The sequence below is a fragment of the Zea mays genome, chromosome 1 (genome assembly GCF_902167145.1).
Source record: "Zea mays cultivar B73 chromosome 1, Zm-B73-REFERENCE-NAM-5.0, whole genome shotgun sequence".
Taxonomy (NCBI): Eukaryota; Viridiplantae; Streptophyta; class Magnoliopsida; order Poales; family Poaceae; genus Zea; species Zea mays.
Window position 1 is genome coordinate 24,842,098 of NC_050096.1, and position 25,163 is coordinate 24,867,260.

Genomic DNA, 25,163 nt, shown 5'->3' on the forward strand with positions numbered 1-25,163 from the left:
CGCCGATGTTCAGAAGCGTACTTGTAAGGCACGTCGTGTGTGCTGGTGATGGCCATTCAGATCACGCGTACATGCCGCAGGCGCAGGAGTAGAGAATCTCGCGGAAGGGAACGATGATGCTTGGGCACGAGGTTAAGCTTAATCAATGAGAAGCTAGCGTGCGTGGCACCTTCTTGACCAAAATGTCGGCTTCAGACCTGTTCTGTTCTGTTCCCACGTTGTCAGTCTGTTCTGTTCTGCAAGGCCCTGCAGCGTCCCCGGTTGATGGACCAAAAAAAAAAAAAAGACCGTGTAGGCGAGGTCATGCAAGCCGGAGAGGCATCGGTCAGACTGGGTTTCCTCTATATCAGACTGACTCTTAACGCTCTCCAATAAATTTTCTCTTATATAACACTATACAGCCATATCACACAAATTTCACCCCTACTTTTTTTTCCTTTTCGCAATCGTTCTCTCTAAATTCTTCCTCTCTATACCTCGTACCAATCATAAAATATTGTTTTCTAAACTAATATATCATCCAATATTATTTTTCTCAACTAACAAATAGTGGCGTGCACAAAAATCGATGGCCCCAGATGCCGCACCCCTTGATCTGACGTGCACGGGTGTGCAACGCCACGGTAGGGGGGCTATAGCTAGCCGATGCAGCGCAAAGAAGACACTAAACATCTACAGTAATAGGGAAGTGGGCGGCTGACGGACATCACTCTGGCTAGTCTCACCTCCCTATATTCACATGGGCATAACATCCGAGCCCAAAGTTTAAAACCCGAATAACTTAAGCCTAAACCTGTATAGTCCAATATTCGTTACCCGAAATATTTGTAGGGGTAGTAAAACTTAAAACCCGATATTATTTCGGGCTTAATCGGATAGTAGACCTCGGTACCCGAATTACCTAAAAATGCCAAACAAACTTAGGTAAGCCGGGCTATGCACACATAGTGCAGTCCTGAGTCATCTCGAGCAAAGGGTACTGAAGATCAATTGCTAATCAAGGTCAGTTTTTATTTTGCTTCCTCGTTTGATCGTTTGCTTCCAGTTCCAATTAAAAAAATATTTCTAGCAGCCAATTGACTACATGCTGGCTGCCGCAACGCGAATAGGTGATTGAGCGTGGGCAGCAAGTATGCTGTTACAGTAGCAAGTCAGCCAGTTCTGTTGGCTGACAGATTCTGGTAATTCTGAGTTTCTGACTGATTCAATAATTTTCGCCGTTTTGTGGGGAGAAAAGCTGGCTGATAAGCCAAGCAGACTGGTTGTGTTAGTGTCCTTTATTCATGGTACAAAGCAGCAAGCAAGTCTTGTTGTTACTTTTGTCAAACTATATCTGCATTGTGCAAATACTAATGTTATAATGTGTTTTGTTCCTGTTATTTTTGTCAAAATATATGTGCAAGATGTTACAATGATCTGCACTAAAATCGGATAGAACATGCTACCCGTATCCGAACCTGAATTTTCTTGGTACCCGAAATTTTAGGTTTAGCTTATATTGGGTAGGTATTCGGGTATTATTTCTGGAAATCCGAATTGTTGAAAGCCCAAATTACCCAATCCGGAAATTTAGGCTAACATGAATGCCCAGACTCCCTGTATCACTTTTTCTCTACCCTCTAAAAGATTCCATTCAGCTAAATTCCATCTCCAGCAAAGGTTCACTCTAAATTCATCAACTAAACATAATACATCGTATTTCTAATATAGTTTAAATTAAATTCTTTTACATATGTATTTTTCATGGTCTAAAATGGTACATACATATTAGTTTTATGATTAATTCATATTTAGGGTATAAAAAATTTAGAAGGGAGAAGAGAAAGCATCCTAGATTTAGAGGCATGAGGAGTTTACCCTAAATTTAGGGTGATCTTTAAAGGTAGCTGTTGCACCTTTAAGGTGCCCCCAAAAGCTTTAGAGGAACCTTTACGGTGCACCGTCGTAGACAGTTTCATTGGTGGGCAGTGCGAGTGAGGGTGGGCGGGGAGGCGCAGCCTATGCGGGTAAGCAGTCGGAATGGTGTGGCTTAGACGCGGCTTTCCGAGTAGGGATGATAATTTACTCTAAATTTTACACTACAAAATTTAAGGGCTAGATTGGATTAGGATCATATTATATTTCTATTTATTTTTAAACTAAAATTAGTTAAGGACTCAAACGAATTACGAAGAAACATTTTAATTGTAATCCATTACCATCACTACCTACCGAGGAGGCATGACCAGTTGACCACACAAAGGGAGAGAGTAGCGCCCTACCGAGGAGGCATGACCACATAGAGGGAGAGTGTTATGACCGGCCGCCACTATAGGCGCCGGGCAACAGCATAAAGCATGCAGATAAGGATTAGAAGATAAGATTGCATGCAGATAAGGATTAGAAGATAAGATTTGTTAGAGAGAAGATAGGGATTAGAAGATAAGATTTGTTAGAGAGAAAAGAGGAGATCTATCTCATTAGATAAGGACTAGAAGGGAGTATAAATAATTGTAAGCACCACTCTATAGATCAAGCAGAAACAAGATTGTTCCGGCTTCCCAGAGGGAGCCGGGAGATTACTGTGACCTAGCTGCCCCTTTCCTCGCGTCTCTCTCCTCTCACGCGCGGTGAACACGGCGCCCCGCTGCTGTGCATCGCGCCTCAAACCCCGGCCACCAATCACCCACCACTACAACCTGCGATCAATCTAGGAATCCGCCCCGATTCCTATCAACCTGGTATCAGCAATTTCATGTTCGATCACCATGTCCAGCCCCAACCCTCCACCTTCTCCCCACCAACCGCATCCGCCACCATCTCCGGGGCTGTCCCAGCCGCCGGGTGCCCATCTGCAGGCACCGGCATCCTAGGGGACGAACGCCCCCATGCTCGGCGATCACACGGCGGCCGCGCTGGTGCCCACTGCGCCGCCAGCCGACGTCCTGGCGGGCTCTTCCCGCCTCCAGGCATTCACGCCTCATGAGATGACGGTGGAGCCTCCGTAGCAGCGGTGGTAGCCGCAAGTGACCAGCAACCCATGCTGGACCGACTTCTTCTTCAGCATGCCTCCACATTCGAGGAGCCCCGAGGCCTGCCGCCGGCCCGACCATACGACCATCGCATCCATCTGCTCCCGGGAACAGCACCGGTCGCCGTGCGACCATACCGATACCCCCAGCTGCAGAAGGATGAGCTGGAGCACCAGTGCGACGCCATGCTCACCCAGGGGATTATCCGCCCTAGCACTTCGCCATTCTCGGCGCCGGTACTCCTTGTCCGCAAGGCGGATAAGTCCTGGCGTTTCTGCATCGACTACCGCACCCTCAACGCCAAGACTGCCAAGGACAAGTTTCCCATCCCCGTCGTGGACGAGCTTCTCGACGAGCTCCATGGGGCTCGCTTCTTCACCAAGCTCGATTTGCGCTCGGGCTATCATCAGGTGCGGATGTGCGTCGACGACATCGCCAAGATGGCGTTCCGCACTCATCATGGCCACTATGAGTTCCTAGTGATGCCGTTCGGGCTTTCCAATGCCCCGGCGACATTCCAGGCCTTGATGAACGACGTCCTACAGCCGTACCTAAGGAGGTTTGTGCTCGTCTTCTTCGATGACATTCTTATCTACAACTCATCATGGGCAGAGCATCTGCAGCAAGTCGCCATCGTCCTGAATGAGCTTCGGGCGCACTAGCTCCACCTAAAGCGCTTGAAGTGCTCATTCGGGGCGCCTTCGGTGGCCTATTTGGGCCACGTCATCTCCAAGGACGGTGTGGCCATGGATGTCGCCAAGGTGGCGGCAGTCACCTCGTGGCCAACACCACGCTCCGCCCGGGGTCTCCGTGGTTTCCTAGGCTTGGCCGGTTACTACCGGAAATTCATCCGGGACTTCGGCCTCATCGCAGCGCCCCTGACACGTCTTCTACGCCGAGACGCCTTCGCATGGGATGAGGAGGCCGCGGAGGCCTTCCAAGCGCTCAAGCGCGCCCTCACCACGGGGCCGGTCCTCCAGATGCCCGACTTCGACAAGGACTTCATGGTGGACTGCGACGCCTCCGGCGTGGGGTTCGGCGCCGTCCTACACTAGGGCGTCGAGCCTCTCGCTTTCTTCAGCAAGCCGTTCGCCGCTCGCCACCTCAAGCTGGCGGCATATGAGCGCGAGCTAATTGGGCTGGTGCAGGCAGTACGCCATTGGCGCCCTTACTTGTGGGGGCGTCATTTTATTATTCGTACTAACCATTACAGTTTGAAGTTCTTGCTGGACCAGCGCTTGTCGACCGTGCCTCAGCACCAATGGATCAGCAAGCTCTTTGGCTACGACTTCGACGTCATGTACCGTCCAGGACGCCTCAACGTCATAGCGGACGCCTTGTCCCGCCGCGACACTGAGGAGGGCAGCACCAGCTTCGGGTCGGCCTTATGCGTGCGCTCGGGGCCGTCTTTTACCTTCATCGACGACATCCGCCGCGCGACGTCGCACGCGGACGATGCTAAGGATGTGCGCCGCCGCTTCGAGGCGGGAGAGCTGCAGGGCCCATGGCGCATCGATGACGGGCTACTACTCCATGGTAACCGCATCTACGTGCCGGGCCATGCTAACTTGCGCCACCAGGCCCTCTCCCTGGCCCACTCCGCCGGCCACGAAGGCATGCAGAAGACTCTACATCGCCTACGAGCGGATTTCTACATCCCCGGCGACCGTGCATTGGTGCGGGACTTGGTGCGCACCTGTACCACATGCCAGCGCAATAAAACGGCGACATCGCAGCCGGCAGGGCTGCTGCAACCGCTGGAAGTGCCCTCGCAAGTGTGGGCTGATATCTCCATCGACTTCATTGAAGGATTGCCCAAGGTGGGTGGCAAGTCATTGATCCTGACGGTCGTCGATCGCTTCTCCAAATATGCACACTTCATCGCGCTCGGGCACCCCTACACTGCGACAACAGTCGCTCGAGCGTTCTTCGAGGACATTGTTCGTCTACACAGCTTCCCCTCCTCCATCGTCAGCGACAGAGACCCTGTCTTTACGGGGCACGTCTGGCGCGACCTCTTCGGGATGGTAGGCGTGAAGCTGCACATGAGCACCGCCTTCCATCCACAGACGGACGACCAGTCCGAGGTGGTCAACAAGGTGCTCGCTATGTACCTGCGCTGCGTCACAGGCGATCGACCCCGTGCGTGGTTCGACTGGCTCGCGTGGGCGGAATACTGCTACAACACCTCCTTCCACACCGCTCTGCGAGCCACCCCCTTTGAGGTGGTCTACGGTCGTTCCCCGCGCCCATCCTGCCCTATACACCAGGGTCAACACGGACAGAGGCGACTGAGACTCTTCTACGCAGTCGGGACGAGATACTTGCTGAAGCTCGTCAACGTCTTCTTCAAGCCCAGCAGATGTCCAAGAAATACTACAATGCCAACCACCACGACGTGGAGTATGCTGTGGGAGACTGGGTTTGGCTGCGTCTGCTGCACCGAACGACGCAGTCCTTGGACCCCCGTGCCAAGCGCAAGCTTGGGCCGCGCTATGCGGGGCCATTTCAAGTGGTGGAACACATCGGCAGCGTCGCCTACCGTCTACAGCTTCCGGACGGGGCGCGCATCCATGACATTTTCCACGTAGGGCTGCTGAAGCCTCACCATGGCGAACCTCCAGCAACTCCGGCCTCCCTTTCGCCGGTCATGGATGGACGCATCCTCCCGGGGCCGGAGCGCGCCCTTCAGGCGCAGCAGCGCCGGGGCGTTTGGCACGTGCTGATCAAGTGGCGTGGCCTCCCTGAAGACGACGCAACGTGGGAGACAGTCGACGAGTTCAAGGCGCACTACCCAGACTTCCAGCTCGAGGACGAGCTATTTGCGCAGGCGGGGAGAGATGTTATGACCGGCCGCCACTATAGGCGTCGGGCAACAGCATAAAGCATGCAGATAAGGATTAGAAGATAAGATTGCATGCAGATAAGGAATAGAAGATAAGATTTGTTAGAGAGAAGATAGGGATTAGAAGATAAGATTTGTTAGAGAGAAAAGAGGAGATCTATCTCATTAGATAAGGACTAGAAGGGAGTATAAATAATTGCAAGCACCACTTTATAGATCAAGCAGAAACAAGATTGTTCCGGCTTCCCAGCTAGAGGGAGCCGGGAGATTACTGTGACCTAGCTGCCCCTTTCCTCGCGTCTCTCTCCTCTCACGCGCGGTGAACATGGTGCCCCGCCGCTATGCATCGCGCCTCAAACCCCGGCCACCAATCACCCACCACTACAACCTGCGATCAATCCGGGAATCCGCCCCGATTCCTATCAGAGAGGGTAGCGCCATCATCGAGGTTGGAGTAAGGGAGAGGGAAGACCAGAAGATGACCACACAAAGGGAGAGAGTAGCGCCCTACCGAGGAGGCATGACCACATAGAGGGAGAGGGTAGCGCCGTCATCGGGGTTGGAGTAAGGGAGAGGGAAGACCAGATTGGAATGAGAGCAGGGCCGACCGGCCGACTCGGGTTTAAACTTTGAAGGTTTAGGGGTAATGCTAATGTTTAGGTCTTTATTTTTTTCCTTTTATATCGTCAAAAAATATAGTAAAACATAAGAAAAATAAGAATAGTAAAATAGTGTTAAATTTATACGATTACCTCAAGCGAGAATAAAATTTAGAGTATTAAACAATTTCATATTACATAAAGTTCTAATGTCTTAAAATAGATACCTTTGTTGAGTATTTTTTTTAAGTAAAATATGTAAAGACAATGTTTTGATCAATGTTTTCCGATATATCCTTCTCGATGAAATATGTAGCTAAGCTATTTAATCTTTCTTGTGATATAGTTAGCCTCAAATAATTTTTCAATAACTTCAATTTTGAGAAAGTTCTTTCAGCTGAGGCCTGAGGCTACGGAATCTGCAAAGGCATGCCGCGTGCTACAAATGTTAACACATCAAGGGAAAACTGGTCAGTAAAAGCAGTTCTGGATTTTAGGTACGTTACAAGTATCGTCCAAAAACAAGATTTACCTATGCCAGGATCAACCCAATAAGGAACCGAAGATTGCAGCTACGTTTCTTCACCATCTCTCTTTTTTTCTCGAATACGCAAGAGAGCTGTGTATCATTATATTAAGTAGAAAAAGGAGGTGAGGTGTTAAAGAACCTCATACAACTCTACACACCACACAAAAAAGAAAATGACTAGGAGCACTTGTACAAGGGAACGATTGGGCCCTACACCAAGCAGATTGGAGACCAAATCACCGATTAGTATGATGAGGTAAAAGGATATCAGATAAACCGCGAGCCCCAGCCCTACACCAAAGATGAGACTCATCCATGACCCAATTGATCACCTTGCTAGCCCTAGGCTGCTCTCCGTTGAAGACACATCGATTGCGATGAATCCAAATGGCCCAAGCCCCTAATATGATAAGGGAGTTCAGCCCCTTGCACAACTTCTTATTGGAAGGGCCAATAAGGGTCAGGCTAACTTCCTCCCACCAATCATCAAAGGATGTAGAATTGAGACTAGGAGTGAGATGCTGCAAACCGACAGATTTCAGGATATTAAACCAGACTTCCCTTGAGAATACGCAGGAAACTAGCAGATGATTCATAGTTTCTTCCTCCTGGTCACATAACAGACAGCTTTGAGGGTGAGGCAGGCCTTTCCTTGCCAGCCGGTCAACGGTCCAGCAACGCCCGTGCGCCACAAGCCACATGAAGAATTTACATTTTACAGGAGCCCAACTTTTCCAAATCCTCCCCCATGACCTAAAAGTTGTTGAGCCAATGAAGAAACCATCATAAGCCGACTTGGCCTCTATTCTGTAGTCTAGTGCTTAGGCTTTACTAACCCTAAGCAGCATGAAGCTAAAGCATCAGATGCATCAAGAATTGGTGGAAGCGTGAACGGAGGCAGAACACCACCTTTCTCATGCACGACTGTCACGGCAGTCCCCCCCCCCAAGTGTGCGGGCCATTGCAGCCTGCTGCTTATTGAGCCCCTCCATGATGCAAGAGAATGCTGCAAAGGTGGCACAGCTTTGAAGCAACACTTGTGGTGCTCCTGATAAAAAGAAAAACAATCATGTCAGAGAATCGTTATAAGAAGAGCTGAAGATGAGTTTTAGAATAATGGACTCCAAATAACAGCTTTAGAACATGCACAAATACTCACTTCCTCCTGAACTTGAAACAACTAGGCACATACTAACAGCTGAGCACCAAAATGATACTAGTGCCAGAAAGCAATGAAACATGCATTGCAAACTAACAAGCGAAACACATAAAAATGTTTCTAGCTTATCACTAGCCAAATGCTGGTCGCAATCCCCATCAAACTATGGTTTATCAAAATATTTCTTTTTCTTTGTAAAAAGAAGGGTCTCCTTTATATCTTAAAAAGGTGTTCATAGCAATTTATGAAATTGAGTACCATATGCAATCGACCATGTTTATAAACCACTAGTCCAATTCATAATTCAATAGCAAAATGAATTTTCAGACAAAACTTGTGCTAACCCCTAGTCAGCGCAAAATAATGCATGAAAGGTTTAGTTTCGCTGACTGTAAAAATAATTCATGAGGTAAGTTCATTGACCCTTTTACATTTCATCATCAGTGTCTAATCATTGAAATAGATCGCTTCCAATTCAATTTAAGAACAAAAGTTTTAACTGCACCTATATACACACAAAATGTATCATTTAAGATTCATCCTCCAAACAGTAGAATTCTGACCAAACATGACACTAGCTATCTCAATCCAAACAATTCATATATCACATGAATCTACCCTCATAAAATTCTATGAATAACTGCTATTCTATCCAAGGTGAACACATGGGCCTAATAACGAGTAGAGTTACACAACAATAAGATTACAAGATACCACACGATCAAGACTGCAAATACTCATCCAAGAGAAATGAGAACAATAGTAAGAAAAAAAAAATAAAACAAGAGTAAGTTCAATATAAATACCTGGAAAGCTCAAAGCAAGACCAGTACAACAACCAGCTATGCCAGCACTGACAACTGCCAACACAACATGTCAGTTCATATAATCCAAGTTCAGATATGTTAACGAATATATGGTCAGCTAACGTGGTATACATACTGTCATCTTTCCCACGTAGCCTCCGCAACAGGCACACAACCAAACTCTAAACTCCAGAGAGAACATCAAAAATCTAATCCAAGATATTTTGTGTTATGAACAACTTTCCAGAAAGGCACATCACAATTTCTTCATCAAAGAAATATATTTGAACAAACACTATGATAAAGTAACCTTAGCAGAGGACGCTGCATTGTTGAATGAGCCCTTAAAACCCTTCTTAGTAATCAAGCCTTGTCCTGAAGAAGGAATCCAAACATTTTATTATTATTATTATTATAATATATATATAGTATTTAGAGCCCTGGGCTCTGTATAACTATTGGAAGCCCCGACCAGGTGCGCGGACCGCACCGCACCGACCAGGTGCGCAGACTTTTTGGCCCACTGTACCACCTGCTTACGTCAAATATTACTACGTGTTATGCTCATTCGTGCAATAGTTTACACACTTTTTGGTATGTGCATGTTTCGGGCATCCGGGCCCACGAGAAGATTGTGTTCCCGCAATCTGGGCAGTCGTACTAGTCCCCACATAAATATTGATATTACGATGTCTTATGTTTCCGTTTACGAAACAGTAATCCGCGTGTCGGTCCATGGGCCTTCGCGTTGATTTCGCCCAGCAGTTTACGTGTATCGGGCCCACGAATCCAGCAACCGAGCATGCAGTTTTTTTAGCTCTCCTCACCCGTAACGCTCGCGGCGGCCGAACCCTAGATTTATCGTCGCCGTCTGCTTCTTCTCCACCGCGGCTGTCGAACCCTATAGATTCTCCCCCCCCCTGTCGTCCGACCGCCGTCGCATTCACCTTCTCCACCGCATAGAGGGAGACGACGTCGCCTTGTTCTTCTTCACCGGGAAGGGACCCGGAATCGCGGAGGCGGTGGCGCCGCCCCCTCGTTCTTCTCCACCGCAGAGACCGAGCCACATTTGATCCACCGCGGCGGCCGAACCCTAGGCAATCCACCTGCCGTCGCGAGCACCGTCTCCAACGCTGAGTCCGACCCGCCGTCAACTTCAGTGTCCCCTACGCATTGACCGAGCCGCGCGTCGCCTTGGGCTTCTCCACTGCAGAGGGTCCCGAAATCGGCCGGCCTTCAGGCACCTCCACACTCGGGTAAGTCCTCAACCGCCAACTCTTACATTTGCATATTTACACAATCTGAATCATAAATCGGTTTCACCTTATTAGTAACTCAATTGTTTGATTTATCAAAAAACAATTCAGCATAAATTCATTGTTAAACGGATACACAAATTTATACTCTTCAACGTATCACACGTTTATGCACTAAACAATACCGTGTTATGCTGCTTTGTTGACAAAATTATGATATATACGTCAACATGTTATGCCATAAACATCTTGCCGTACATTTAGGGCCAGCACGCACGAAATAGCCAGCTTATACATTAATTGGACGTTGCATATGAGCAGAATTTTTATTGCTTCATTACGTTTTTATGTATATGTGTTGTTTGATTTGGCAGGAACATCATACATGAAGAACGTAGACCGACCTCCATCTAATCCAAAGCGGATTATAATTCAGTCTACTCAAGAGTGCTTTAGTGTCGACATACCTCGTGTTCCGGTGAAAACTGTTAGACACAAAACAATGCAGACTGCTGATGAGGACGATGACTTTATACCATTATCGAAGAAGCGTAACTTTGATGACAGTCCTCCAAAAGTCTTGAAGAAGATAGTTACAAAGTGGAGGAAAGTAGTGGATCCCCCCGACAGGTTAGAATTGATGGTCAATGGCAATATATCATTTTTCTGCGTGAAATTATGTTGTTTTGAGATTTGATTTAAACATTGAGTTGCGATTATGCAGATGTAAATGTTTACGCTATTCATTGTATACATTTTTTAGCAGAGGCTTAATGTGAGATGCAATCCCCAAGACATATTAGTAAGCATCCAGATATTAAATGACAGACAGCGCCAAGCTATTGCACGGAGGGGGTTCTCCAGTATTCTTGATATGAGAGTTGACGCACTTGGCAGTAGATCTCATTTAGCTTGGCTGATGGAAAAGCTTGACCATAATGACATGACAATTCGAGCCGGCCCAGGGAAGGAGCTCAAAATTACAAAGGAGACAGTGCACCTTATTTTGGGGTTACCAAATGCTGGTGGAGTAACGACATTAGGCATTGATGAAGCTGTTGCTGCAAACATTTTAAGGGCTGAACTTGGTTTATCAAAAGAAGAATTTGGGGTTGCAGCTCTTCAAGATCGTCTGAGGAAAGGGTCTGACGATGATCTAAGCATCAGATCATTCTTCCTGATACTGTTCAATAGGTTGTTGTTCCCTACTGCCAGCTGGGGAATAACTAACCATGAGGTTCTTTTAACTAAGGAAATGGATCGTTTCCACGAGATGGACTGGTGCCAGCTAATTTTCAATGATTTATGTCAAGCTGCCAAGAAGTGGCATACTAGTAGCGTTACAAATGTTTCTACAACCATTTACGGATGTTCCATCGTCATTCTTGTAAGCATATCACTTTTTTGTCTGTTATATGTAGCCATATTTTTTATGCAAAATTCATATACACGTAGATTATGCTTTGTTATGTCTCACAACGATTCATGTTATGCTTTTTGCAGCTGTATTATTTGGATCATCTTCATGACTCAGCTGCACCTCAGAATAAACGTGGAACACCACGCATCAAATATTTTGATAGGAATATTATTCAAGCATTGACAAGAGCTGACAAGGGCAAGATACGCCAAGGACAAGAACCATTTGGACATTGTTTGGTATTTTTTTGCGTCTATCATATTTTTTTATCTGCTTATGATAACTTTCACATACGTTTATGTCAGTTTGTAAGCATATTTATGACGCTTTCTGTGCATTGTCAATTAAACATATGAATCACATTTATCAATTTAATTTGCCTTATATATGGTACATGGATAGAAGCAGTGTCGTTTATATTTACAAATGAAACTCCACTTTATATGTGTATAAGTTTTACTCCATCTTTCACGCCTTTTTTAGTTCTGAAGCACCACAGAGACCTGCTACACAACTGTACCACATGTTGAAGCACAATTTAAGGCAAGATTCTATTTATATATTTTTTGTCATAAAATTTCAACATAATATTCAGTTATACGTTGTATATTTACTTAATAATTTTCATTTTAGAACAGCATAATACCAGGGCAAACACTTTTGATGTACCGCGTCCTGACCCATCTGGACAGCACACAATTCACATCGAACTCCCGCTCATCAGGGATTTGATATTCTTCCCCAGTCGACAGGTTAGTCAGTTTTATGGTCTTTACGTCAATATAAAAAAGTTATTCAAACATTTGTCGATATCGTTATGATGCTATTATTTAAAACAATGTTTTTTGTTTAAATGATACGTAAAGAAGGATGTACGTGTCTGGCCCCACAAACTGTACCGGATATGTCTACTCCAGCATCCCAGCAGGATACGCAGTTGACAGACACACAGGTACATGAATTACTGTTAAGGCAACAACATATTCGTGTACTATTAGAAAGGTGCCCCGATGAAGCTGATATCGATCCATTGGTTCATACAAATATAACGAAACAGACCAAAACACCTACAACCCCAGTGGTAATGTTTTTTTATTACTTGTATTTTCATTGAAGGGTTGTATTCATCGTTTTCTTTAAATAGCATATAACCATTACAATTTTTTCAGGGTAAACATGGTGACGTTGGCAAGAACATGCCGACCAACACAAACGTCACTCCTCAAGCAACACCACATACGGAATCTTGCTCGCCGATATTTGATGCGACGCCGCAAATAAAGGTATGAGTACACCGCCTCGTTGTTTTTTTATATTATTATTAGTAGTTTACTAAACATCCAATCCATTTATACCATAATTGTTAGTCTCCCGGCGGTGTCCAACAGGCGGCAGAAACAGATCTCCCCGACAGTGGTCCATGCTTTGATTAGACTCCATCTGAACATGTCAGCTCAGTAATTTTCATTCTCATTATAGTCGCCAAAACTGTTCATAGATTGTTATATATATTTTCATATATCTTTTTAGGTTTCTGTTGAAACCGATCCAGCTACAAACACTCCTCAGGTTGACCAGGTTTCACTTGATTCGGAGATGCAAACTGTGTTAGATCTACGCGAATATTTGTGTGGTACGCAATCTGACACCAGCAGGTATGAAGTACAGACAAAATCAAAATCTGTTTATATGCTGGTAGTTTTACGCGACCTCACTAATTGTTATCAAAAATTCCCCAGGACCATAATAGATTATGGTGAATATTGTTCGACATGTTCTGATATATATGAATCTTGTGCCGATGGGAAGTGTCTCGACAATGTGTTCATGCAGTGCTTCATCCAATGTGTTGATGATGATGCCAAAAATCAGCAGCCTTCCATGAGTTTGAACAGATTAATTATTGATGTTAATGTTGGGGTAAATTATCATAACATACCTACACCATATTCATATACACAATCTCCGAACCCAAGTATACTGACTCCATTTATATTGTTTATTGCAGTCACTACTCAATTTTGAGGAACAGGAACGACACAGTCGGAACCCTCAGCCTTTTGATGAATCTGTACTGCACACACTTCTAGACAATGCATTGCCCAAGACAGATGAAATGGATAAATGCAAAGCGGTAACAATCGTATTTCATTTTACAAACATAATTTATTTTAAATGGTACATATCACATTGTTATGCTTTGTCATTTACAATGTTCATCTTTATGCTTTTTTTACACGATCAGATCATGGTTCCCATGGTAAGCAGGGGGCACTAGACATTGTATGTTGTCAATACAGTGAAGAAGTGCATTCACATTTTAGATTCCAATCCATATGGGGCAACACTTGGTGGTACTACATGGAAGGACTATCATTTTGCCCAATTGGACTTAGGTGGCAGAAAGTTACCATGGGCTAAGGTTATTATGAGTATATTAAACAAAGCCATACAACATGTACGGCCCAGGACATGCTTTCCCAAATTTGGCAACTTCACAATTGACTTGTGCCTAAATTGTCCTAACATGGCAGCAGGATCCAATGATTGTGGGTTTTATGTTATGGGATACATTCTCTTTTATGACTGCGTCGAATGATCTCTGCGGTCAGACATAGAAGCAGTACGTACAAATTTATCAGTTAATTCTATAGTTGGCACAAAGCAACATATGGTACACATGTATAACTAACACAATTTTATTGTCTTGCAGGGCAACACTAGTGAGATACGGTCTCTTGCGCTGCATTATATCACATTCCATCCGAAGAACAAAGCATTATCGCTGCTTGAAGACATCCAAAGTTTCAAGGCCTAATGGATGCAGTTTAGTTTAGATATGTAATATATTGTGTATACAATGGTTCCATAAACTTCAGATGAGTCATGTGTGTATAATATGGGCAAAGACGGTAGACGTTTCTTATGTTATGTCAATGACAACTTGGGGATCAGCGATGTCTAAACTGGAATATTGTACCCCATGTTATTGATCTTCATGTGTGTTTCATGCATTTAATTCTGCCAATTTCCTGTACAATTTTATGATGTCAACAACCTCGTGTTAAGCATGACTGTACAATTTTATGCTGTCAACAACTTCGCGTTATGCTTGTTGTCTCTCAAGTTTATGATATAATTATCACCGCTGTACAGTCATAAGCTTCACTGTGTGACCGGTTTATGCAATAAACAACGACGTGTTATGCATTGTTGCCCTTACATTTATGATACAATTATCACCGTTCTATGCCATACATTATGATTGTTTTGTCTCAAGTTTATGATACAATTATCACCGTTCTATACTGGAAACATCTCTTTGTACAGTCATGATTCACAGTCTGACCAGTTTATGCAATAAACAACGTCATGTTATGCATAGTTGCTCATACATGTATGCTACATTCGACAACGTTCTATGCTTTATAAGTTTCACAATCTGAACAGTTTATGGCCAGTGTTATGTATTTTCGAACTTACATGTATGCTACATACGACAACGTCATATGCTATAAAACAAGTAGATGTACATTCAGATTGCTACATAACTGTTAACTGCTTATGATAACTTCCACATACGTTTATGCTAGTTTGTAAACATATTTATGACGCTTTCTGTGCATTGTCAATTAAACATAGGAATCACATTTACATCCAGAATATAATTTTATCATAAATCTTATGGTATTCTACTCTCTACCAGATGAATCATCATCTCCGACATACACCGTTCGTTTTTTCGACGTTGATGTCTCATTCCACTGTGGTGCTGCACCTATGATTTTGTTCCTTGAACCAGGAGGCCGTCCTCGCTTACGTCCAGATAGGTTAGCCAATCGAACCCTATTATCCTCCACAGTTAAACACGTACGGCTGTTGTGACCATCAGCTATACCACATTTCTGGCACATCCTGCTCATCTTAGCTCCTTTCGCACCCAAATTAAGAACTTGTTGCTCACTACTTTTGATTGTTCTTCCCTTAGGCTTGGCCTTATCTGGTCTTGCTAAGTTTACACCTTCCATAAGAAACTCCAGTTTCTGCTCATCAAAGATATTAAGTCAGTTTTCATATTCACATATTCATCATATACTGTAGCAATGTTATTACCTTTCTAGCTTCTAGATCCGTAGCACTACTATCAACCAGACGCATACCAATGTTATGTTCCAATGTTAATATCGGCATATTACATTGATCATCGTTAGCATTGCATTCATTTGTATTAGACCCCATTAAAATTTCCTGTGAAATAACGCAAACTCCAGTGAAGACACAAATTTTATAGAGCAGCATAAATAATACATTATAAAATTTTGTTCCATACCTCGTTCCCATCATCTAATTTGCGTAAATTGTCTATAACTATGTCTTCTATTTCATACGCTTCGACCTATATCATCATTACATACATGGATCATTATCGACATGTAATTATGCAAAATTCATAAAAACACGATATGCGTACCTGGATGTCATCGCCAGCACTTGTGCCACAACTCTCACCAGTACCTATATCAGGCTCCACACGCATCAATAACACTAATAATTCGCCCGTCATCTCTAGGGCTTTATTATTCCCAACTTTAGATAGACTCGCATGGTGTACTACTTTCATTGCTTTTTAAGCAACATCTTATGTCTATATGATCTAGTTTCTCCATCTTTTCCTTTCAAATTTGTATCATCTCTTGAAAAAGTCACATCTTGTCGCGCGGAGTATGTGTATCGTTGCAAAATATACTCACTCGGGATCCTTTCAATTTGTAGATGCATGAAAGCGCGTACAAGATGAACACAAAATAGGCCTATAATTGATTAACCATACATTATGTCATATATTACTCGCAAACAGCTATGTATTCGTAATAATTTAGAATTTCATATAGAAATAATCGTTTAGTATAACATACCTGTATGCTCCCAATGCTTGCACTCACATGAATACTTTCCGGCATCCACATCAGCCCTTATTTTGAATTGGTGTTGACCCCAAATAATTTTATTTGATCTTGTAGTATGTTTCACCACCCAATCATTTACATCACCCTCTGTATCACGGTCTATTCGGTATGCAGTTGCATATTTTACGGTCTCCTGGAACCTTGTCATTACAGCTCTAGTGTATGCCCTTGCAACTCTTATTTCAAACATATACAATATAGTTGTATCCTTTTGACCCTGCAAATTACACAATATAGTATTAATATTGTCGGGGACCATAATTAGGGGTACCCTCAAGACTCCTAATTCTCAGCTGGTAACCCCCATCAGCACAAAGCTGCAAAGGCCTGATGGGTGCGACTAAGTCAGGGATCGATCCATTCGAGAGACTCGATCACGCCTCGCCCGAGCCCAGCCTCGGGCAAGGGCAGCCGACCCCGGAGGATCTCCGTCTCGCCCGAGGCCCCCCTCCAGCGACGAACATACTTCCGGCTCACCCGAGGCCCAGTCTTCGCCAAGAAGCAACCCTGGCCAAATCGCCACGCCAACCGACCAAATTGCAGGGGCATTTAATGCAAAGGTGGCCTGACACCTTTATCCTCACATGTGTCCTCCAGTCGACAGAGCCGAAGTGACCGCAGTCACTTCGCCGCTCCACTGACCGGCCTGACAGAAGGACAGCGCCACCTGCGCCGCTCCGACTGTTGTGCCACTCGACAGAGTGAGGCTAACAGGCAGTCAGGCTCGGCCTCAGGCACCATAGGAAACTCCGCTCCACCCGACCCAGGGCTCGGACTCGGGCTCAGCCCCGGAAGACGGCGAACTCCGCTCCGCCCGACCTAGGGCTCAGCCTCGGGCTCAGCCCCGGAAGACGACGAACTCCGCTCCGCCCAACCCAGGGCTCGGACTCGGGCTCAGCCCCGGAAGACGGCGAACTCCGCTCCGCCCGATCCAGGGCTCGGACTCGGGCTCGGCCCCGGAAGACGGCGAACTCCGCTCCGCCCGACCAAGGGCTCGGACTCGGGCTCAGCCCCAGAAGACGACGAACTCTGCTCCGCCCGACCCAGGGCTCGGACTCGGGCTCGGCCCTGGAAGACGGCGAACTCCGCTCCGCCCGACCCCAGGGCTCGGACTCGGGCTCAGCCCCTGAAGATGACGAACTCCGCTTCGCCCGACCCCAGGGCTCGGACTCAGCCCTGGCCTCCGCCGACGGTCTCTGCCTCGCCCGACCCAGGGGCTCAAACTCGACCTCGGCCTCGGAAGACAGACTCGACCTCGACCTCGGAGGAGCCTCCACATCGCCCAACCTAGGGCACGGACCGACCACGTCAACAGGAGGCGCCATCATTACCCTACCCCAAGCTGACTCAGGCTATGGGGAACAAGACCGGCGTCCCATCTGGCTCGCTCCGCCAGACAAGTAATGATGGAGCCCCGCACGCTCTATGACGACGGCGGCTCTCAGCCCCCTTACGGAAGCAAGGGGACGTCAGCAAGGACTCGACAGCTCCGACAGCTGTCCTTCCGCCAGGCTCCAGCGCTCCTCCGATGGCCACGACACCACACGAACCGGGTGCCAAAACCTCTCTGACTGCCACGATGGCATGTACATAGGGCGCTAGCTCTCCTCCGCTAGACACGTTAGCACTCTGCTACACCCCCCATTGTACACCTGGATCCTCTCCTTACGCCTATAAAAGGAAGGACCAGGGCCCTCTTATAGAGGGTGGGCCGCACGGGGAAGAGGACGGGACAGGCGCTCGCGTGAGTCCGCTCGCTCCCCTCCCGCGTGGACGCTTGTAACCCCCTACTGCAAGCGCACCCGACCTGGGCGCGGGACAAACACGAAGGTCGCGGGATTTCCACCTCTCTCTCTCTCGCTCCGGCCGCCTTCTTCCCCCCTTCGCGCTCCGTTCGCACCAACCCATCTGGGCTGGGGCACGCGGCGACATTTCACTCGTCGGCCCAGGGACCCCCCGGTCTCGAAACGCCGACAGTTGGTGCGTCAGGTAGGGGCCTGCTGCGTGTTGACGAACAGCTTCCCGTCAAGCTCAAGATGGGCAGTCTCCAGCAACCTTTCCAGCCGGGGACGGTGCTCCGTTTCGGGAATCTTGAGTTCATGTCCCTCGACGACAGCTACGACATGATACGCCTTCCCCCGCCGTGCGATAGCGACAATGGCGGCCTACAGCCCGCCCACCGGCGGCGGAATCGACGACGTCTTCCCCGCGTGGTGGAAGAACAACATTCGAGCTCACCCCGTCCTCTCCCCCGCCGACGGAGGAGGAGGCGGGGCAACCAAGGCCAAGCAGGAGGCGGCACCTCGTCGGCTGTCGAGCAAGTCGACGGCGCCGGCGCCCCAACGGGGGGCGCGTCGGGCATCGACCTCGCGTTTGAGACGAAGACGAGCGCCGTCTCCCCGCAACACGCCAATTCCAAGCAAACGGACGACGCCAGCACGCTCGCGAAAGGCTTGCTGGGCGTCACCCTCGTACCTGAGACGACGGTGCAATCAGTCCCTGACGTGACTTCGTCACCGCCCGTCGACCAAGAGGTACCCACCGATTCCCATCTCACGCCCTTTGGATTCAGCCTCGACCCGCCAAGCGACTTCGCTTTGGCGGACGCTCTCGTATAGGCGAGTCCAAACCCTCTGGGGTTTCGTATGCGGTCACCCTGGGACCGGCTGACGAACGTCTCGACCTACGGGCCCTAGGGGTCCGAGGAAGATGACGTGCCCGACTTCTGTTGGGATTTCTCCAGACTTGGTAACCCCAGTGCCATGCGGGACTTCATGACCGCATGCGACTACTGCCTTTCCGACTGTTCGGACGGTAGCCGCAACCTCGGCGACGAGGACTGCGGCCCAAGTCGTGAATGTTTCCACGTCGATCTAGGGGGTCCCTCCGAAGGCAACCATCTTGGTATGCCGGAGAACGGTGATCTCCCTAGGCCTGTGCCTCGCGTTGACATCCTACGGGAGCTAGCTGTGGTCCCCGTTCAGGCGGGGGGTCATGACCCACAGCTCGAGCAAATCCGCGGGGTGCAGGCCAGGCTCGACGAGGGAGCAGGAACGTGAGCTGATCCACCGGGACATCGGGCAGGAATGGGCGGGCCAACCTCCGGCCGGAGAAGTGTGCCATCTACCCCAGGGTATCCAGCACCGCATCGCCGACGATGTCAGGGTGAGGCCGCCACCCGTTTCTAGTGGAGTCGGCCAGAACCTGGCTGTAGCAGCAATGCTTCTCCACGCGATGCCGGAGCCATCAACCACCGAGGGGCGGTGAATCCAGGGAGAGCTCAAGAATCTCCTGGAGGGCGTCGCGGTCCGACGGGCCGAAAGCTCCGCCTCCCGAAGGCAGGGGTACCCCTCGGAACATCACGCCGTGACTTCCCGATTCATGCGGGAAGCCTCGGTCCACACCGGGCGCACGCGCAACACAGCGCATGTGGCCCCGGGTCGCCTCGGCAACGAGCACCATCACCGCGACCGTCGGGCCCACCTCGACGAGAGGGTGCGCCGAGGCTATCACCCTAGGCGTGGGGGACGATACGACAGCGGGGAGGATCGGAGTCCCTCGCCCGAACCACCCGGTCTGCAGGCTTTCAGCCGCGCCATACGACGGGCGTCGTTCCCGACCCGGTTCCGAACCCCGACTACTATCACAAAGTACTCGGGGGAGACGAGACCGGAACTGTGGCTCGCAGACTACTGGCTGGCCTGCCAACTGGGTGGAACGGACGATGACAACCTCATCATCCGCAACCTCCCCCTGTTCCTCTCCGACACCGCTCGCGCCTGGTTGGAGCACCTGCCTCCGGGGTAGATCTCTAACTGGGACGACCTGGTCCAAGCCTTCGCCGGCAATTTCCAGGGCACGTACGTGCGCCCTGGAAACTCCTGGGACCTCCGAAGCTGCCGACAGCAGTCGGGGGAGTCTCTCCGGGACTACATCCGGCGATTCTCGAAGCAGCGCACCGAGCTGCCCAACATCACCGATTCAGATGTCATCGGCGCGTTCCTCGTCGGCACCACTTGCCGTGACCTGGTCAGCAAGTTGGGTCGCAAAACCCCCACCAGGGCGAGCGAGCTGATGGACATCGCCACCAAGTTCGCCTCTGGCCAGGAGGCGGTTGAGGCTATCTTCCGGAAGGACAAGCAGCCCCAGGGCCGCCCACCGCAAGACGCCCCCGAGGCATCAACTCAGCGCAGCGCCAAGAAGAAAGGAAAGAAGAAGTCGTAAGCAAAACGCGACGCCGCCGACGCGGACCTTGTCGCCGCCGCCGAGTACAAGAACCCTCGGAAACCCCCCGGAGGTGCCAACCTCTTCGACAAGATGCTCAAGGAGTCGTGCCCCTATCATCAGGGGCCCGTCAAGCACACCCTTGAGGAGTGCGCTATGCTTCGGCGCCACTTCCACAGGGTCGGGCCACCCGCGGAGGGTGGCAGGGCTCGCGACGATGACAAGAAGGAAGATCATCAGACAGGAGAGTTCCCCGAGGTCCGCGATTGCTTCATGATCTACGGTGGGCAAGCGGCAAACGCCTCGGCTCGGCACCGCAAGCAAGAGCGTCGGGAGGTCTGTTCGGTGAAGGTGGCGGCGCCAGTCTACCTAGACTGGTCCGACCAGCCCATCACCTTCGACCAAGCCGACCACCCCGACCACGTGCCGAGCCCGGGGAAATACCCGCTCGTTGTCGACCCCGTCATCGGTGACGTCAGGCTCACCAAGGTCCTCATGGATGGAGGCAGCAGCCTCAACATCATCTACGCCGAGACCCTCGGGCTCCTGCGTGTTGATCTGTCCTCGGTCCGGGCAGGCGCTGCGCCTTTCCACGGGATCATCCCCGGGAAGCGCGTCCAGCCCCTCGGACAACTCGACCTTCCCGTCTGCTTCGGAACACCCTCCAACTTTTGAAGGGAGACCCTCACGTTTGAGGTGGTCGGGTTCCGAGGAACCTACCACGCAGTGTTGGGGAGGCCATGCTACGCAAAGTTCATGGCTGTCCCCAACTACACCTACCTCAAGCTCAAGATGCAGGGCCCCAACGGGGTCATCACCGTCGGCCCCACGTACAAACACGCGTTCGAATGCGACGTGGAGTGCGTGGAGTACGCTGAGGCCCTCGCCGAATCCGAGGCCCTCATCGCCGACCTAGAAAGCCTCTCTAAGGAGGTGCCAGACGTGAAGCGCCACGCCGGCAACTTCGAGCCAGCGGAGACGGTTAAGTCTGTCCCCCTCGACCCCAGCAGCGACGCCTCCAAGCAGATCCGGATCGGCTCCAAGCTCGATCCCAAATAGGAAGCAGTGCTCGTCGACTTTCTCTGTGCAAACGCCGACGTTTTCGCGTGGAGTCCCTCGGACATGCCCGATATACCGAGGGATGTCGCCGAACGCTCGCTGGATATCCGAGTTGGAGCCCGACCCGTGAAGCAGCCTCTGTGCCGATTCGACGAAGAAAAGCGCAGGGCCATAGGCGAGGAGATCCACAAGCTAATGGCGGCAGGGTTTATCAAAGAGGTATTCCATCTCGAATGGCTTGCCAACCCTGTGCTTGTGAGAAAGAAAGGAGGGAAATGGCGGACGTGTGTAGACTACACTGGTCTAAACAAAGCATGTCCGAAGGTTCCCTACCCTCTGCCTCGCATCGATCAAATCGTGGATTCCACTGCTGGGTGCGAAACCATGTCTTTCCTCGATGCCTACTCAGGGTATCACCAAATCAGGATGAAAGAATCCGACCAGCTCGCGACTTCTTTCATCACACCCTTCGGCATGTACTGCTACGTCACCATGCCGTTCGGCTTGAGGAATGAGGGTGCGACGTACCAGCGGTGCATGAACCATGTGTTCAGCGAACACATTGGTCGGACGGTCGAGGCCTACGTCGATGACATCGTAGTCAAGACGAGGAAAGCCTCCAACCTCCTTTCCGACCTTGAAGTGACATTCCGATGTCTCAAGGCGAAAGGCGTGAAGCTTAATCCCGAGAAGTGTGTCTTTGGGGTTCCCCGAGGCATGCTCTTGGGGTTCATCGTCTCCAAGCGGGGCATCGAAGCCAACCCGGAGAAGATTGCGGCCATCACCAGCATGGGGCCCATCAAGGACTTGAAAGGCGTACAGAGAGTCATGGGATGTCTTGCGGCTCTGAGCCGCTTCATCTCACGCCTCGGCGAAAGAGGCCTGCCTCTGTACCGCCTCTTAAGGAAGGTCGAGTGCTTCACTTGGACCCCTGAGGCCGAGGAAGCCCTCGGGAACCTGAAGGCGCTCCTCACGAACGCGCCCATCTTGGTGCCCCCCGCTGCTGGAGAAGCCCTCTTGATCTACATCGCCGCGACCACTCAGGTGGTTAGCGCCGCGATCGTGGTTGAGAGACGAGAAGAAGGGCATGCATTGCCCATCCAGAGGCCAGTCTACTTCATCGGCGAGGTACTGTCCGAGACCAAGATCCGCTACCCACAAGTTCAGAAGCTGCTGTACGCGGTGATCCTGACGCGGCGGAAGTTGCGACACTACTTCGAGTCTCATCCGGTAACTGTGGTGTCATCCTTCCCCCTGGGGGAGATCATCTAGTGCTGAGAGGCCTCGGGTAGAATCGCAAAGTGGGCGGTGGAAATCATGGGCGAAGCGATCTCATTCGCCCCTCGGAAGGCCATCAAGTCCCAGGTCTTGGCGGACTACGTGGCTGAATGGGTCGACACCCAGCTCCCAACAGTTCTGATCCAATCGGAACTCTGGACCATGTTCTTCGACGGGTCGCTGATGAAGACAGGAGCCGGCGCAGGCCTACTCTTCGTCTCGCCCCTCGGGAAGCACCTACGCTACGTGCTACGCCTCCATTTCCCTACGTCCAACAATGTGGCTGAGTACGAGGCTCTGGTCAACGGGTTGCGCATCGCCATCGAGCTAGGGGTTCGACGCCTCGACGCTCGCGGTGACTCGCAGCTCGTCATCGACCAAGTCATGAAGAACTCCCACTGCCGCGACCCGAAGATGGAGGCCTACTGCGATGAGGTTCGGCGCCTGGAAGACAAGTTCTACGGGCTCGAGCTCAACCACATCGCCCGGCGTTACAACGAGACTGCGGACGAGCTGGCTAAAATAGCCTCGGGGCGAACAACGGTTCCCCCGGACGTCTTCTCCCGAGACCTGCATCAACCCTCCGTCAAGATCGACGACACGCCGAGCCCGAGGCACCCTCGGCCCAGCCCGAGGTGCCCTCGGCTCAGTCCGAGGCACCCTCAGCCCAGCCCGAGGTACCCTCGGCTCAGTTCGAGGCACCCTCAGCTCGGCCCGAGGCACCCTCGGTTCAGCCCGAGGTACCCTCGGCCCCTGAGGGTGAGGCACTGCGCGTCGAGGAGGAGCGGAGCGAGGTCACGCCTAATCGAAACTGGCAGACCCCGTACCTGCAATATCTCCACCGAGGAGAGCTACCCCTCGATCGAGCCGAAGCTCGGCGGTTGGCGCGGCGCGCCAAGTCGTTTGTCTTGGTGGGGGACACGAAAGAGCTCTACCACCGCAGCCCCTCAGGCATCCTCCAGCGATGCATCCCCATTGCCGAAGGTCAGGAGCTCCTACGAGAGATACACTCGGGGGCTTGCGGCCATCACGCAGCACCTCGGGCCCTTGTTGGAAACGCCTTCCGACAAGGTTTCTACTGGCCAACGGCGGTGGCCGACGCCACTAGAATTGTCCGCACCTGCGAAGGTTGTCAGTTCTACGCAAGGCAGACCCACCTGCCTGCTCAGGCCCTACAGACGACGCCCATCACCTGGCCTTTTGCTGTGTGGGGTCTGGACCTCGTCGGCCCCTTGCAGAAGGCACCTGGGGGCTACACGCACCTATTGGTCGCCATCGACAAATTCTCCAAGTGGATCGAGGTCCGACCCCTAAACAGCATCAGGTCCGAACAGGCGGTGGCGTTCTTCACCAACATCATCCATCGTTTTGGAGTCCCGAACTCCATCATCACAGACAACGGCACCCAGTTCACCAGCAGAAAGTTCCTGGACTTCTGTGAGGATCACCACATCCGGGTGGACTGGGCCGCCGTGGCTCACCCCATGACGAATGGGCAAGTAGAGCGTGCCAACGACATGATTCTACAAGGACTCAAGCCTCGGATCTACAACGACCTCAACAAGTTCGGCAAGCGATGGATGAAGGAACTCCCCTCGGTGGTCTGGAGTCTGAGGACAACGCCGAGCCGAGCCACGGGCTTCACGCCGTTCTTTCTAGTCTATGGGGCCGAGGCCATCTTGCCCACAAACTTAGAATACGGCTCCCTGAGGACGAGGGCCTACGCCGACCAAAGCAACCAAGCTAGTCGAGAAGACTCGCTGGACCAGCTGGAAGAGGCTCGGGACATGGCCTTACTACACTCGGCGTGGTACCAGCAGTCCCTGTGACGCTACCACGCCCGAGGGGTCCGGTCCCGAGACCTCCAGGTGGGCGACCTGGTGCTTCGGCTGCGATAGGACGCCCGAGGGCGGCACAAGCTCACGCCTCCCTGGGAAGGGTCGTTCGTCATCGCCAAAGTTCTGAAGCCCGGAACGTACAAGCTGGCCAATAGTCAAGGCGAGGTCTACA

At 50.3% G+C, this 25,163-nt stretch overlaps 1 long non-coding RNA gene and 1 pseudogene across 1 annotated transcript; one reads left to right on the forward strand and one right to left on the reverse strand.

The window, feature by feature from the left end:
- Positions 1-7,798: 7,798 nt before the first annotated feature.
- The window catches only part of LOC103644504 (chloroplastic import inner membrane translocase subunit TIM22-2-like), a 37,770-nt pseudogene continuing 20,405 nt past the window's right edge, over positions 7,799-25,163 (reverse strand).
- LOC103632494 (uncharacterized) lies at positions 12,670-13,034 on the forward strand. The gene is made up of 3 exons (XR_555966.2): positions 12,670-12,706; positions 12,795-12,908; positions 12,993-13,034. It is a non-coding gene; the product is annotated as an uncharacterized lncRNA (long non-coding RNA).